Source organism: Ailuropoda melanoleuca, chromosome 14 (genome assembly GCF_002007445.2).
Source record: "Ailuropoda melanoleuca isolate Jingjing chromosome 14, ASM200744v2, whole genome shotgun sequence".
In the NCBI taxonomy this organism is placed as follows: Eukaryota; Metazoa; Chordata; class Mammalia; order Carnivora; family Ursidae; genus Ailuropoda; species Ailuropoda melanoleuca.
The window spans coordinates 35,007,086-35,023,407 of NC_048231.1; the positions used below are offsets into that span (position 1 = coordinate 35,007,086).

At 44.9% G+C, this 16,322-nt stretch overlaps 1 long non-coding RNA gene across 4 annotated transcripts in view; it reads left to right on the top strand.

Moving 5' to 3' along the window:
* Window positions 1-16,322, top strand: part of LOC105240860 — a 113,842-nt gene that overhangs the window by 20,574 nt on the left and 76,946 nt on the right. Inside the window, exon 1 of one of the 4 annotated variants that reach the window (XR_004620366.1) lies at window positions 9,407-10,274. The exons of the other annotated variants lie outside the window; for them this stretch is intronic. This is a non-coding gene — a long non-coding RNA (uncharacterized LOC105240860). Of the gene's footprint in view, window positions 1-9,406; window positions 10,275-16,322 lie in introns of those variants that run through there. 4 annotated transcript variants of the gene reach the window in all.

Here is a 16,322-nt window from a genome sequence, read left to right on the forward strand (position 1 = left end):
CCAAATGGCAGGATCCCAATGATCGCGGCCCCTCCGTGGAGCCCCTGGAAGCTTCTTTCCATTCTGAATAGACCTCCTTTGCTTTGCCTCGCAGAAAGGGCTCCATTCAGCCAGTAATTAGTGTTCGTAAGTGGAAGCTACTTAAGAAGGAACACAAAGCCTCAGAAAGTTGTATTATGCCATTTATAAGTGTCCGGCGATCCGCTGCATGCTGTGATTCACGGAGCTGAAATAAATGATTTGCCTAAAAAAAAAAAAATTAACGTTCATTCCGCCAGTAGAGCCTCTTAATTCCCGTTACACATGTCAGCATATTATGACTGGAAGCTGTCAGGTTCTAATGACTAAAATTTCATTTTTCAGGCTTTTCACGCTGTGTTTGAGAACTATAGGTTGGAAATAATTTTGCAGCTAAGTTACTTCCTCGTCTGGTAAATTTAGCAATTTCTTTCCTTGCCATATCTTTTTTTTTTTTTTAAATGTCCATGTTTACATTAATACCTTGAATAAACTAACCGCGTGCTTCGCTCAGTAAACAGGGAGAGTCAAACAACGTGGTGTTTTTCCTCCTGAAGCTGCTGTCCGTTTTACGGGACGTAATGTGATTCGACAGCTGACAGATTCAATGCAAAATTATTTTTACTTGGCACGGTGGATCAAAACATGGATGATTTTAAATAAAGAACGTTAGCACTATGTTTAAAAAAGTGAAATTTATCACGTACCCTTCGTATAGATAAACAACCTTGACACTGCGTGTAACTCGTTTTATCGTGCTTGAAATGGGAATTTGTTGACATGATATTCAATAAATAGAAATGTTGCAGTCATGTTCGCTTACCTCAGATACTATACCGAATAGGAATTATCGATCCCCCAGTTATTACACTTGTTTCTGAAATGCTACGTGGAAAGCAGGGAAACCAAGTTCCAATTTAAGTTGTTAATAGATTGGTCGAGAAATTTATGTTATCCACGTCCAACAAATCACGAATAAAAGCTCATGAAAGGTTAGATGGTCTGCATTGCATTACTCATTCTTTCCCCCGTAAAAAGCCTTTAGCTAGAGACTGACCAAAGAATTTTAAATCTCTCATCATCTATAAGTCATTGCTCAAAGTGTCCCTAAATGGGATTAAACAATCGTCACTCATATTTCCTGAAATGACTGCCCCTTCTAGCGCCTCTTTAACTTAAATTAAGGCTAATGATCTGTTTTTAGGAGAAAGGAAAGAAGTAGATTTTCCTTCAATGACTTGTCAAGACTCTAGCATCGTCTCGGTTATGGGAAAGCTTCTTGGCAATGATGACTTATTTCATCTCTTTGTCAGAGGCTCGGCTCAGGGATGAGCAAGTCCCAGTGGACTCAACAACCACGTTGCCACCCCGTGAAGTGTGGAGACTCTGGTTCGAGAGGACTCCAGACGCAAAGGGCCCTGCACCCCATGGGCGCTACTGTGCTCCCTTGTCTGAATGCAAGGGGAAGGGCAAGGCTGTGTCCTCTGGCTGCTTGCTTCAGACTTTCTGGCCTGGTTAAAACAAACTCTCATCCACTCAATCTCCCTTCCTCACTTACTTTCTTCTTTCCTTTTTTTGGTTTTCTTTTTCAGTCCATAAGCGTTGAATGGAGTGTCTGCCATGTCCCAAGCTCAGTGCTGGCACTGGGACACCCAGGTAGATCTGGCTTCATGGTGCTCAAAAGATGCTGGTGTCCTGGGACCCCCAAACTGGCCCATGTACCCAGGCAACCATAGGACATGACAATGTGGTTGGTGGTCCACGAGCTCAGTGATACACACGTGGGGCCAGGAATGAGGTCATCCTGGCTGTGATTCCTGTCTCGATTCTTGACTTTTTGGAGCCTGATGAGCATTGACTTATGAACGAGTGACTGTCACACGGTAGGCCCTGAACCGAACACAGTTATTATGAGAATGTCTCAGAGGTCTACACCAGGGGGGCAAGTGACTCCTTTACACGAGGGAGCCAGGGAGGAATGAGGTTGACCAGATGCAGGTGACAGTTGGGCTGTAGGAGACCATGGTGGAGTGCATTTTGTGGGGAGATAATGAAATGACATCAAAATAAAATGAAAATCATTCGAGTAAGCGTGAAGTTGTCACCATAGGGTACAGGCCAGTACTGCACATGAGGACCACAGACAGGCCACTGGGGCAAGTAGTGACATTTCAAGCGTTAGAGGGTTCCTACCCATGGTTGTCGGACCTGAGTTTTTCAAAAGAAGCCAGAAATGTGGCTTAGGATGCAACCTCTCCAAATGCTTAAGGGGGGAAATCCACCTTAAAAATTGTAAAGACACTGTGCAAGGTAAACCAACGGTATCTCTAAGCCATATGAGGCTTGGGGCTGGGCTAAGGTCTGTCTTTTGTCTCGACCCACTGATTTCATGCTTTCGTTGAAAAATGACTTGCCAGGAACATATCATAGCAGTTAATTCAGTAGAAGGTACCCTGGTCGGTGCCAATCAAGGTGGGGTTTGAATTCCAGCTCCGGACCTAATTAGCCAGCTGACTTGGGGCCAGTTCCTTAGCCTCAACTCTAAAATGATGACTTCACTACCTGCTAATGTGTTGTTGTGAAGACCCAATGAGGTGACGTAGGCGAAGCTCCTGATACAGGGTCTGGAGCACTTACTCTTGGCCCCTTACCAGACCAGAAGAGCGTTAGGTGGGGCAGAGGTGAGGCCAGACGTGTGAGAGGCAGCAGCAGGTGGGCACAGGGGACAGGTGGAGATGGGATGACTCTGGGCCTGATCAGGAGAGGCTCCCGGGTCTCCCCCTTCTCAGTGAGGGTCTGAAACAGGGTATGGCTAGTCTGCAGAGAACAGCTACAGCGACCCTGCAGGGTGGGGAGTGAGTGATCTGTAGACACCTGTTTGGGATGGCGGGGAGCTCCTTTCTTCCTATCTACCAGCCTCTGCGACGGGTTTTAGAACCCGATGGGACAGAAGGGCCAGTCTCTTGGGAGATGCCTTTGGGGCCAGCACGGGGCAGTCTGCCATTGGCATCACGATCCAGGATGCCCTCCCTCTTATTTGGGATTCCCCTGCTAGAGCTGATGGACTTTTGGCACCTGCGAGGTTAGATTTTTAAAAGTTCCGTGTTTGTCCGCTTTGCAAAATAACTTGTGCCCATTGCAGAAAATCTGGAAAGCATAGACCTAAGTAGAGAAGAACATGAAACATAGACAACTGTGGGGAGCACAGTCTGGCTTTGCCCTCGGCATGTCCGTATCGACCCTGCCAATCCTTTTTGCTTTGCGTTTCTAGGTCATTTCTTTCTTTCTTCTTTTTTTTTTAAGATTTTATTTATTTATTTGACAGAGATAGAGACAGCCAGCAAGAGAGGGAACACAAGCAGGGGGAGTGGGAGAGGAAGAAGCAGGCTCACAGCAGAGGAGCCTGATGTGGGGCTTGATCCCATAACGCCAGGATCACGCCCTGAGCCGAAGACAGACACTTAACCGTTGTGCCACCCAGGCGCCCCAGGATGCCCAGTTTTAAATTTGAATCTCAGTTACACAATGAATGCGTTTTTAGTGTAAGTATATCTCATTGAACATTTAGGATAGACTTTTACTAAAAATTACTCATTATGTATCAAAGTTAACCGGCCATCCTGTATTTTTATTTGCAAAGTGTAGCCACCCTACATGTAAATCGAAGAAGCCGACTTTGACTTCTTTTGACTCATATGGCTACAGAGAGGTCCAGGAATAAAGACATTGAGCAGTAAAAGTCAGAGGGCCCCTTAGAGGACCTGGCCGACCTGAGCCAGAAGGGGAGCAAACCAACAGGTTTATTTTGTGTGTGTGTGCGTGTGTGTGTGTGCACACATATGTTTATTTTATGAAAGTTGGTTCTTACTGGGTCTCTATGTGCACACATGCATGTACACACATCATCCTTTCTTTCCAGCTCATCATTTCTCTTCTGCATTAAATATTTAGGGGGCAATATCATATAAATTTATTAAAAAAATCACTTAAAATGGAATGAAATGAAGGTAAATTTAGTCTAATTATTAGAGATTTTCATGATTTCCGTTTGTTTACATTAGAGCTAATGCTGCAGTAAGCATCTCTGTAAACATATCTTCACGTGGGCATTTGATTAATTCCTGGAGATGCCTTTGTAGGAGCGAAACGGAAAATACGGATCAATATTTTAAGCTCCTTGAACATATTAGCTCTGGAAGTTTAATTTTTTTTTTAAGATTTTTTATTTATTTATTCGACAGAGATAGAAGAAGCAGGCTCATAGCGGAAAAGCCTGATGTGGGGCTCGATCCCAGAACGCCGGGATCACGCCCTGAGCCGAAGGCAGACGCTTAACCGCTGTGCCACCCAGGCACCCCTGGAAGTTTAATTATACTTTTTCGTGTAGCAAATGTGGCTCCTGACTGCTGCAGCGTGCGGGGACTGCAGGCTGGCAGCCAGTGGCCTCTCCCTCGTGCAGAATAGACTCTGGAGAGCCTCCCGATGTGAACGGAGGTCCCTGTCCTGCCACACTTCTCCAGAGTTACCAAGGACAAAATGCCAACTCCTTATTGCTTTTATTTTCTGTTTTAAATGACTAATCACAATGAATGGCTTTTTATTTGGCCACTTCTATATACTTTTTACTTTGAGCTGTTTACTGGTGCATTTTATCCATTTTTCCCTTTTGAGATCTGTGTGTGTGTGTTTAATTAGTAGGATTATCTTTGCTTCTCAAGCCTATTATTATTGTTTCTGATACGTTTGTAACAAACATTCTTTTGCATTGCATTTTAATTTTGTTCATGCTGATAGTCAATAGAGAAAGTTTTGAAGTTTTCTATGGTCAGGTGTACTGAGAATTTTTGTTGAGGGTTTTTCCATGATTAGAGAGTCTGTTTTTAATCCATCCAGAATTTTAGCCCCTCTTTTTGTTTTCCAGAAGACCTTTTTATTTGTTTCTTAACTTTAAATATAACCAACCTGAGATGAAATTGGACTTCCTTTTTAAAATGTGACACCTTTTTGGGGCGCCTCTGTGGCTCAGTCAGATGAGTGGTCGACTCTTGATTTGGGCTCAGGTCACGTTCTCAGGGTCGTGAGATCAAGCTGGGTGTTGGGCTCCGTGCTCAGCAGGAAGTCTGCTTGAGATTCTCTCTCTCCCTCTGCTCCTCTCCCCACTTGTGCGTGCTCTCTCTGAACAAACAAACAAATGAATAAATAAGATCTTTAAAAAATAGTTCTGTTGGGTCTTCAATCTCTTTAAATTGGATTTTGATTACTCTTTCCTTGTATATTAAGTTTATACACACATGCACTCACGTACACACGTCTGCTTTAGAATTAGCTATTCTAATCTCTTACGGGCAAGATCACATTATTTCAATTGCTATTATTATGGTTTTATAATAGAGTCAATTTGAAGTGGGGCATCTTCCCTTCACATTACTTTTTCAAAATTTTCTTATGCATTTTCACCTAAATCTTCCAGATGAAATTTAGAATCATCCATCCGCCCCCACTCCCTGATTCCCATCCTCCCCCCTGCCCCCAAAAGGAGATTTGGCTGGAATTGTGTTCAACATAAATATTAATTAGAAAAGAATGGGCTGGTTTATCTTTTCCATCTAAAAGCAGTATGGGCCAGAATTTTTTTTTGCGGGGGGGAGGAAATTTTAAGTGAACTTTGAGTTAGTGTTGAGGAATTTCAACAAGGGACTGGAGGCAGAGCTATGTGGGGTAAGTAAGCGGGAAATTGGGGTAAGATATGCTTAAAGAGAATTCTAAAGAAATTCTTCTTTGTGTAATGTACTATAAAACAACCTTGACATTTTTTTTAAGGCACAATAGTCAAGATAGATTTATTTTCAAATTCTTTTTGGATGCTGTATTTGTGTTTCTTCTGAACGTAGTTTCTGCTGAAAGGGCTCATGCTTGCTCCCAACTTTGTGTGGGTTGCTTATCTTGTATCTGGTTAGTTTATTGAACTGGCTTAAAGCTATGACTAGTTTCTTTCAGTTAATTATGTAAGATATTCCATATATATTATCTAATGATTTATGAAGTTAATGATTATGAATGATTTATGGCTATATGATTTGCATAAATGTGCCTATTTTTCCCATTTCATAGCATTATCTGGAACATAAAGAACAATGCCAAGTATGAACAGTTGGAGCTGCTGTCTTTGTACCAGCCTTGACTTGAATGGGGCTGTATGTAGGACGAGAGCATTGCACATTATATTGACTACTGTTTAAGAAAGCCTTAACATATTAAGGAAGTGTTCCTCTGGTCTTTGAATGTTTCAAAAGATTTTTTTTTAAAGGGATGGGTGTTGAATTAATGAAATTTATTTTGGCGTCTATAAAGATCATGTTATGCCTATAATTTCTTCCAACTCTGGCATCTTAATGTGATGTGATAAATTAAATTAATAGATTGTTACTATTAAGCCTTCCTTATATTCCTAGTAAAATATATGGAATTCTTTTACTGTGTATTTGAATTAATTTAACTAGTATTTGATTTGGAATACTGACTGTTCTCATGAGTAATTCAGATATCTAGTTTTCTTTTTTGTGCCATTCATTGTCAGCTTTTGACCTGGGTGTAAAGTATCATTATAGCATGAATGAAAAGATTTTTCCATTATTATGTATGCTCTGGATCAAATTGTATGTAATAATAATTATCTATTCCTTGAAGTTATAAAGGACTAGCAAAATTACTTGGCCTACAGGTCTTTGGGGGAGTTAATTATGTTGCAAGTTCTTTTCCCATATTTTCCCCATGGCTATAGGTTTTCTAAAGTTTTCTAATTCTTCTTGGATTAATTTTTGTTATTTGCACTCTCCCATAGAATCATCTATCTCGTTATATTTTCAAATGTCTTTATACAGGGCTGTATATCTTTAATTTTTATCATTTTAAAGCCTCACCTAAGACTGTATATAATTTCTCGTATCCAATTTTGTATATTTGCTTGTTTCTTTTTTTTTTTTTTTAAAGATTTTATTTATTTATTTGACAGAGATAGAGACAGCCAGCGAGAGAGGGAACACAAGCAGGGGGAGTGGGAGAGGAAGAAGCAGGCTCATAGCAGAGGAGCCTGATGTGGGGCTCAATCCCACAATGCCGGGATCACACCCTGAGCCAAAGGCAGATGCTTAACCGCTGTGCCACCAAGGCGCCCCTGCTTGTTTCTTAATTTGGATTGAATCGTGACTGAATTTTTTTCTAAAAACCAGCTCTTAAAATTATTTATTAATGCTATTATATCAGTGTCTACTTAATTAATATTTAACTTGATTGCATTTATTCCTTAACTTCTTTTGTCCTTAGACTTGTTTTGCTCTTCTTGAGACAGTTTATTATTTTTAAATTACATCCTTTATTCAACATGACCTCTTCGTGTTTGAATGCTAATTTTTCCTACTCTGCTTCTGGAAAATATTTGTAATTAACTCTGTGTTTAGTGTTTCATGGCTGTGATCTACACTCAAAACACTATTTATTCTGAATCATAGTTTTTCTGTCTTTGAATTACATATTTGGACTAATTACTCTGTCATTTCCAGCATCTCTTCAGGTGGTATTTTCCGGGACGATTGTAGTGGTGGTATACTTTCTTGCATAGCTGAATGTCTGTCTTTTTTCCTTTTATGCATGATCCCTGGGCTGGGTATAAAATTCTTGAATCATGCCATTTTCTTTTTAAAACTCATTAGACTCATTTAAAACTCCACTTGCCTCTTGATAGGGGCAATTTTGAAGTCTGAGATAAGCCGCATTTTAATTTTCTTTTTTAGGTAATCTGCTAACTCTATGATCAGCTCCTCAAGTCTGCAGGAAAAACTTACCCCAGAGATTCAAAATTCCGCTAAGACATGTTTCTTTAGAGAGTGGTCGTCTGGGATAATGTGGGCTTTTGAGGGAAAAAAAACGAAGCTATCTCCAGCTCTAAATTCTTCTGTACATATTTGATTCTCCTTTTAGCTCCACTGGCCCTGGTCATGTCCTAGGAAATGCTGGCTTTTTGCACAGTGGTCTTTGTTCTATATCTTCAACAACTTCGCCTTATCTCATATAATTCGTGTCTCTGTTATCTTTCCCTAAACAAGAGATCAACATACTTTTTCTGTGAAAGGCTAAATAGGGCAAAAGGGCCAAATATTTTCAGCTTCTTGGGCCATACACTCTCAGGGGCAGCTACTCAGTTCTGCTTTTAAAGCACCAAGAACCACTTTAGAAATGCAACTGACTGTTACGGTGTTCCAATAAAACTTTATTTACCAAAACAGGTGGTGCATCAGATTTGGCCAATGGTCTGTAGTTTGCTGACCTCTGCTCTAAATTCCTGGGAGGATTCTTTGGTTTGCTTTCTATTTATGGATTTAATTCTCTGCTGTGTAGATTCTATTCTTTGGTTCCTCCAGTGAAGAATGGTTTGACGACGGAGTGTGCAGGCTTAGGCAGGATGAGTTTAAATCTCAGTTCTTCCACTTACTAGTTACTTGAGTTGGGCAAGAGGTTTAACTGTTGTGTGTGCCTCCGTCTTCTTGTCTGTCAGGAGGACGAGGCAAAAGAGCTACTCGGGGAGGTGTTACAAGAACTGACTGAGCTAGAAGGTGTAAAGAGCATAGAGCTATGTCTGGGACATTGTAAACCTTTGGTAAATATTAGCTATTATTGATTCTTCCAGAATTTCTCCCAGATCTTTTTAGTCCTCAGGCTACATCTGAACCTGCTGTGTTATTTCTTATTATTCTTTGTATTTTCTATGTGGTCCCGTACACCAAAAGAGAACATAAAGCAGATGTACTCTATAACCTCTCAGTTTCCTGTAATAAATTCTTTTCTCAGGCACGTTTTTTATCTGCATTTTTTTAAAAGATTTTATTTATTTATTTGACAGAGAGAGAGACAGCCAGCGAGAGAGGGAACACAAGCAGGGGGGAGTGGGAGAGGAAGAAGCAGGCTCATAGCGGAGGAGCCTGATGTGGGGCTCGATCCCACAATGCCGGGATCACGCCCTGAGCCGAAGGCAGACGCTTAACCGCTGTGCCACCCAGGTGCCCCTTATCTGCATTTCTATAATGCTATTCCTCATTTTTTTTTTAAAGATTTTATTTATTTGACAGAGACAGCCAGCGAGAGAGGGAACACAAGCAGGGGGAGTGGGAGAGGAAGAAGCAGGCTCATAGCGGAGGAGCCTGATGTGAGGCTCAATCCCATAACGCCGGGATCATGCCCTGAGCCGAAGGCAGACGCTTAACCGCTGTGCCACCCAGGCGCTCCCCTCATTTTTTTTTTTTAATTCTTTACTTGGGCATGGTTTGGTTTGTTCTGTTTAGTGTTATTTGAGTAAGGATTGAGCTTCCCCTCACTATTATTCCTGCTATTTCCAAAATAATCCTCTTGGATCTCAACATGAAGCCCACACTGACATGCAAAGCCTGTTGCCAAATTTCAGATAAAAAGCAGACAGACGATCCATCCAGCCTGTGCTTGGCCTCATTAGGATTTTTCCTTGCTCCCTGTTCTAGTCTTTATGGATAAATTTTTACTCTGGGATTATTTGAGAAATCTATGACTCGTCTTATTATGCATACAGAATTATACTTTTTGTAAAAGGATTTATTTATTTGAGAGAGAGAGAGAGAGAGAGAGAGAGAGAACACGTGAGTAGGGGTAGGGGCTGAGGGAGAAGGAGAAAATCTTAAGCGGACTCCCTGCTGAGCAAGGAGCCCGATGCAGGGCTCAGTCTCATGACTGTGAGATCATGACCTGAACCAAAACCAAGAGTCAGATGCTCAACTGACTGAGCCAACCAGGTGCCCTGAATTATACTCTTGAAAGTCCTTCACTCCCGATGCTTGTCCTGGCTTTCCTGGAGCTTCTGCTTACCTGATACCTCAGCAAGCACTGTGTTCTTACTTTTGATTCTTCTTCCTGTCCAGTCACTGGTGCTGGGGAATTGTAGTCTTCTAAGAGGCTACAGAAGAGGAAAATACAAATGGACAGAAATGAAGTGAACAGGGTGATTTTTGAGTATATCAGGAAGTGCTCAAAATTGCAGGGATTATCACCAGGTCTCGTATTTCATGATGCAGCTCCAAGATGCTGAAGAAGGAAACTATGGATTATTGAGTTGGGTATTTTTTCCTGCCACCTTCTTGCTGGCCGTGTTGTGTTTTTCAGAGTGAAGACGTGAGTCACTGACCAATCTTTTCTTATTCACCTTTAAATCAGCGAGTAGACAATTTGTCTTTCGGGTAAGTTTGTTTTTAGTGCTGTTGTGGCTTTGAATGTTTTGAATTTTTATTTGTGAATATGTCAAAGCAGGCAGGGCCAGGCTTAATTGGGAAGAATGCCCTGGCCATCAGGAAATTTCTAGAATGTGATTCTGGATAAAACACAAAGCCTAAAGGAAAGAGCAAGAGGGGGCGTCTGGGTGGCTCAGTCATTAAGCATCTGCCTTTGGCTCAGGGCATGATCCTGGAGTTCTGGGATCGAGCCCCACATCGGGCTCCACGATCTACTGGGAGCCTGCTTCTTCCTCTCCCGCTCCCCCTGCTTGTGTTCTCTCTCTCTCTCGCTGGCTGTCTCTCTCTCTCTCTGTCAAATAAATAAATAAAATCTTTAAAAAAAATAAAGGAAAGATCAAGAGCTGTGGAATCAAATAGATACAGGTTAAGATGCTGATCCTGTCATCTTGCTGTGTGTCTTTGGGCAAATCATTTTACCTCTCTGAGTTTGAGTCTTCTCAAGTGTAAAGCTGGGATGACATCATCTACCCAAGAGTTATTGTAAAGACTGAATTAAATATCATGTGTGAAAGGGCCTAAGCAGAGATGCTCGTGAAATCCTGTCTCAGTGGCTACTTCTTTTGTCAGACGCTAGCATCTAAGACAGAGGGATGTTTTGTTTCTTTCTTTGAAGTCTGTAGAAGCTGTCGTGTCTGTAAGGATCATTTATAATATGAAAGGCTCATTTGCTCATTTGTAAGGATCATTTGTTTAGATGAGAACATTCATAAAGTCATATTAGATTAAGCTATACAGAACTGCCACTATTTGATATTTTGACCGCTAACAATGGTAATGTCGTTCAGCTCAGACTAACATAAGTAAGTCATGTTTATTTGTCTGTCTGTAACATTGTTTTAGTAAATGAATAAAATGACATGATTCACTTGAAAGTCCAGAGCCCCGGGTTACCCTGAACCCTGTGTTACTAGCAGCAGGTTCAAGGATTTGCTTCTGGAGTTGACAGTGGGGTAATTTTTTGGGTAGCTACAAGTAATAAAGTATCCGATGGAACAGAAACAATCCTCTGGGCTGATGTGAGGTCTGGAACCCCTGTGTAGTGACAGCCAGGATACAGAGTGGCCTTGAGACCTTCCTGTCAGCAGACACTGGTCTGGCAAACAGCTGGCGGTGATGGAAAAAGAGGATGTTTCTGGGGCCTGGAGTTCAGCATTTGGCCTGCAGAGTCAACAAGAGCAGATAAATGTTGACCCATGTGGGGAGTTCAGAGCTTTGTAACCCCATTTCTAGCAGATGGACCCAGAAATGACTGCCCTCTGGGACACATGGTTGGCAAAGCATAGCTCTGGAGGAGGGAAGAGGACAACAGAACCTCTGTTGGAAATATGCCTCTGAGACATTAATTCTCTCAAGTCAGGCTGATCCCCTGTGTCCTTCCCAAGTGTTCTGGTTTGTCACTTGCCCCTGTCCTCTGAATGACAGACTGGCCCGGTGCCGTCTGACCCCCCATGGACACACGCCTCAATCTGGAACTCTTCCCTTTACCATTTTCATTGTATATCCCGTGCTTAACGTGCTTCTCAACTGGGAAGCAGCATGGGGGGCAGTGTGGCAGGGAGATGGCACAGGCTTGGGCTCTGACCAGTCTGGGATCTGGTCCTGGTTCTTGTGGTTACATACCGGGCAGTCCTAGGGAATCTGCTCAATCTTTAGAGATCCCAGTCCTCAGCTGGCAAAAGGGGATGACAGCACATACTTCCTAGGTTTTGGAAAATTAAACGAGGTGAAGCGTTAAGCATGAGATCCTGGGAGCTGGTAATTGTTCCGTTATTGATAGCAACGCAGTTGCTGCATTGTCCCTACTATTTTTGATTGTCTCTATGCAGGGCCAGGGGCAGGTGCACAGGGGGTCACACGGGTCCTCCTCTGCCTGACAAGCGCTGCTCTCCCAGCCTCCCACCTCGGAGCTCTCCAGCCCAGGAACGGCTCACGGGGGATGTCAGGCAGGAGGACCCACCGGGAGGCCTCGCTGTGTGACAGAGCCAGAGGCAGTGCCCGGGCTGATACCAGTGCCTGGGGACGTTCCGGCCGGGAGCCAGGTGGGGCCAGCCGTTCTCCCGGTGGGTGCTCTATGCCCCAGGCGCAGCCCGGCGGCAGTGGAGGGGGCTAGCACAATGTCACCGCCTGTCGCGCGGGCCTGGTCTGCCGTGTCTGCACATCCACCCGAGAACTAATCAGGGCACCTCCAAATGGCAGCTTCCCTGGACTCTTCTGAAGGCATATGACACCTCCAAGGGGGGTATGCAGCAGAGGAAGAAGAGGAAAACAGCACAAAGGGAAAGGTGTGCTGGTTATTGTACTCGGGAGCTGCTCATGCTCTTCGTTAAGACGTAAATGGCCGTGGTGGAGTCTTCTCTTGGCTTTTCCAGGACACCGTGTGTCCCCCTGGCCTGTGCTCCCCCACCCCGGAGTGGGGTGAAGGGATGCGTGCTTCTGCAGCCAAAGTATTGACAGTGTCTGACCGGAAGTGCTCACAAGGCGGGGATGTTTGGGCAAAGGGCAGGTGGTGCCCGAGTGTCACCGTTGGGGGTACAGAAATCAGAGACCCTGCGTCCGTCTTTGAAAGAGAGGAACACGCCTCCTGTCTCTGCAGCCACATTTCTGAAAATCTGGATGGTGTTGATGGTGCCACTGCAAGAAATTCCTGTCCACCCCAGTTGCAATGATTATTACGGTAGCAACTCCCAGTCGGGGAAGTGAGTCTCCGGCCCTGGAGAATAGTCGGCGATTGCCTCTAGCATATTGTTCCACTCCACCAGCATCCTAACTAGACAGCTTTAGTTTTAGCATAAAATCCATATTCCAGACCTTTATGGAGCACGGAAGCTAACTCCAGTGCCTCGGCTGCAAGCATCAAACAGCATTAGAATGAATTAAGGAGATTAAAGACTCTCCAAGCTGTTGGGGTCCTTCGCCATCCAGTTTCCTCCAAGGAGTGGTTTTAATGGCGTGGGACAAATTGGGAAAGGGAGGGGTACAACCAGCCATGCCCACCTCACTCCAGAACCCAGCGCTGGTTCCCTACTAGGTGTCGGTTTCAGCTGGGAGTGGTGGGGGGAGGTCTGTTAGAGGCGCGGGGGATGGGGGGCCCCAGACCCCCGTGCAGCTCCTCCACCTGGCTCCTTCCCAGGTGGGAGCCCTCCTTGAGAGCCATCACTGCCCCTTGGTGGGCGAAAAGTCCTTCTCCCGTCCGGCCGGATGACAAAACCGGAGGAGGGCGTCAGATGTGTGCGCTCTGGTGTTTGGAATTTAAGTAAAATCTGTAATTTTCCCCCTGCATTTCCTCAGAGAAATTAGCTATTCTATTCACTGCATAAATTTTCAGGTTTTGCTAGCACGACACTCAGGGTGTTGAATTTTTTATGACAAAAATGCTGTAATAATTGTTGAACAGATGTAAGTGTTGGAGACCGGGCTCTGGCAGACCTCACGAAACCTTGATTAGCAATTTAACCCTGTCATCGCTTCTGTCCGCCCGCCGGGGACGACGAGGTGCAACTTCCAATTGTTTCACTGGGATGTGTGCGCAGGCAAAGAAAGAGTTTTCTGGAGAGAAGAGGAGGTACTTTTAATGAGCCTTGCTGCCCAGCCAGGGAGGGAAGCCCTCGGCGCATTGTGACCCCAAAATTGCCACGCTTACCAAGTTGGCTGGCTGGGTGATTAAGAAACTAATTGACATGGAGGGACACTTGTCATGGGCCACGCGGCCGGGACGCAGGGGAGAGGACTGGCAGCGCAGCCTCTCCAGGGGAGCGGGGAGTGACAGTCTACACCCCTGCTGCGGGGCTCTGCCTGGCAGGGGCCAGCCGGGCCCCCATTTGCACCTCAAAGCCGAGTCACAGAGGGATCTCCCTCTTGATGGCTGCCTCCACGCGAGGCAGCGACGGGGGACTCGCGAGGACTCTGTCCACGGACGGATGAAAGCATGCAAATGCCTCTGAATCAAAAGGTAAATCAAAAGAAAACGGCAGCCTGCAAGATGAGGCGGCGGTGACAGCCCGTCAGCCGCCGTGCCACCCGACAGGCCTGGTGGCAGCGCGGAGGCTGCCAAGAGAACCGCCCGAGGAGGCTGCCACCGAGACAGATGTCACGGCGGGGAGAGCGCCTCCGTCGTGTTCAGAGCAGGAAGGGGGACTCCATGTGCCATGGACCTGGAACCTGGCTCCTAATAACACAGGGTGTCGTCGGGGTGGGGGACAGGTGTCAGAGAGAGCGAGGAGCAAGAATGAGAAGGCTGGTCAGGGTGTTCGGGAAAGGAGGAGCCGATTACAGGCCGTCGTGAGATGAGCGTGCTTGAGTGTGTGTGTGCATGTGTGCGTGTGTGCGTGCACACTCATCCATGCACCTTTAGGACAAGTACTTGGTGCTCCTTACTGCATCCGGGGGCATGCTGTGGGGAGGGGACGGGTGCTGGTGACTGCCTGCTTTTCCAGGACGGGAGTGGTGGCCACCAGGCCAGAGAGGTCACTGGCCTTGGTGTCAGGAGGCCTTTTGGTGGTTTCTTGCCAAGATCGGTTCCCCCCGGGGTACAGAGTGCTCCCTGGCTTAGGGCGTGGGTAGAGCAGAAGGGATGGAGGCGGGCCCAGGGTACTGTCAACATCGACTTGGCTGTCTCTGCTCCCGTGACATCTGGGGCCGTGGTCAGCTTCAGCGCCGGGATCCCAGAAGCTCCCAGGCTGTTCAGACCACAAGCACCGAAAATCTTCCCAGCTCCTTTTCATGTGTATTTCAAACTAAAATTAACATGTAATCAGAAAGGCCAGAGCCTCCGACCTAAAAGATCTGATGTGTTCTTTAAATACCGAATTCTTCCAAAAATTGCTTCTGCCTTTGGGGAGAGGAGGTCCCTGTGTGCCTGGGCCCTAAGCAGGTGTTCAGTCTGCACACTGGAAACCCAATCCCAGAATGTGTGTGAAAAATAAATTTTGTTTGTCAAAGTCTAGAAAGATTAACTTTCATTTAGGAAGTGATGAAAGGTAGGCTGTTAGCCGCAAATGTAAAATACAACATACTGGTTCGACCATAAGAAATCCATTATTTTTAAAATCTCAAAAAAAAAAAAAAAAAACCAACCCAAAAAAACCCAAACCCCAGAACATTTGAGAGTAAAGCAGTCAGTGTAACAGAGTCTCAGTACATAGCAACCAGGTGCTTGCTGGTGAGAGAACCTTGTACTTTATCTTGTTTTCCCACCACCTCTACCCCAACTCCATTTACAGGCAGGAGATCTGCTGATATCATGGGGACAGTTTTGACGTCTCTGCCATTGCCTCATTTCTGCAGACACTTCCTGAGGAACTGTCTCTCCATCCTGGATTTGTTGAAACCCTCAGAAGCGTAACTCTGTGATGAGTCCTTCAGGGCAGAGAGAACCCGGGAACGGCCCAGCCTGGTGGGGCACGGATGGATGCCCTTGGATGACAGTCTGTCCTGTGTCCAAGTAAAGCCTGCGTCAGTAGACATGTGACCCTTAGGATCTCCAAGGCTTAATGTTGCTCTCTTTAAAATGCCACGATTACCCTCCCCACAGCAGTAGGGCCAGGATGAAAACACACAGAAATCTCTCATGTAATGGGCCTCGTGGTAAGTGCTTCCAGAGTAAGGGCTGTACAGAGCATCACAAAACAGTTAGCTGCTAGTAATTGAATTCACGGTATGGGTTCTATTCAGAATTTATTGTACACTTAATTTAAGCCTAATTATATATCTCCAATCGTAAATGATACATAGTGAGATTTTGACATTCACTTCTAATATCATCTCACGAAGAGTTGGTATCTAAGGGAGTTATCTGTTCCAGGCCCACTCAGATGTTTCTCCCTTTTGCACTCACATTCACTGGGGTACTTTGGTTTTTGTTTGTCTGTTTGTTTGTTTTTGTAGACTGTGCATCGGTCTATGCTCAGATGACCATTTTGTCTTGCATCAAGGTCTTTGCTTCTAGGAGCAGAATATTCCCAGTCTACAGTCATTGTGTTCAGAGTTTAAATACCT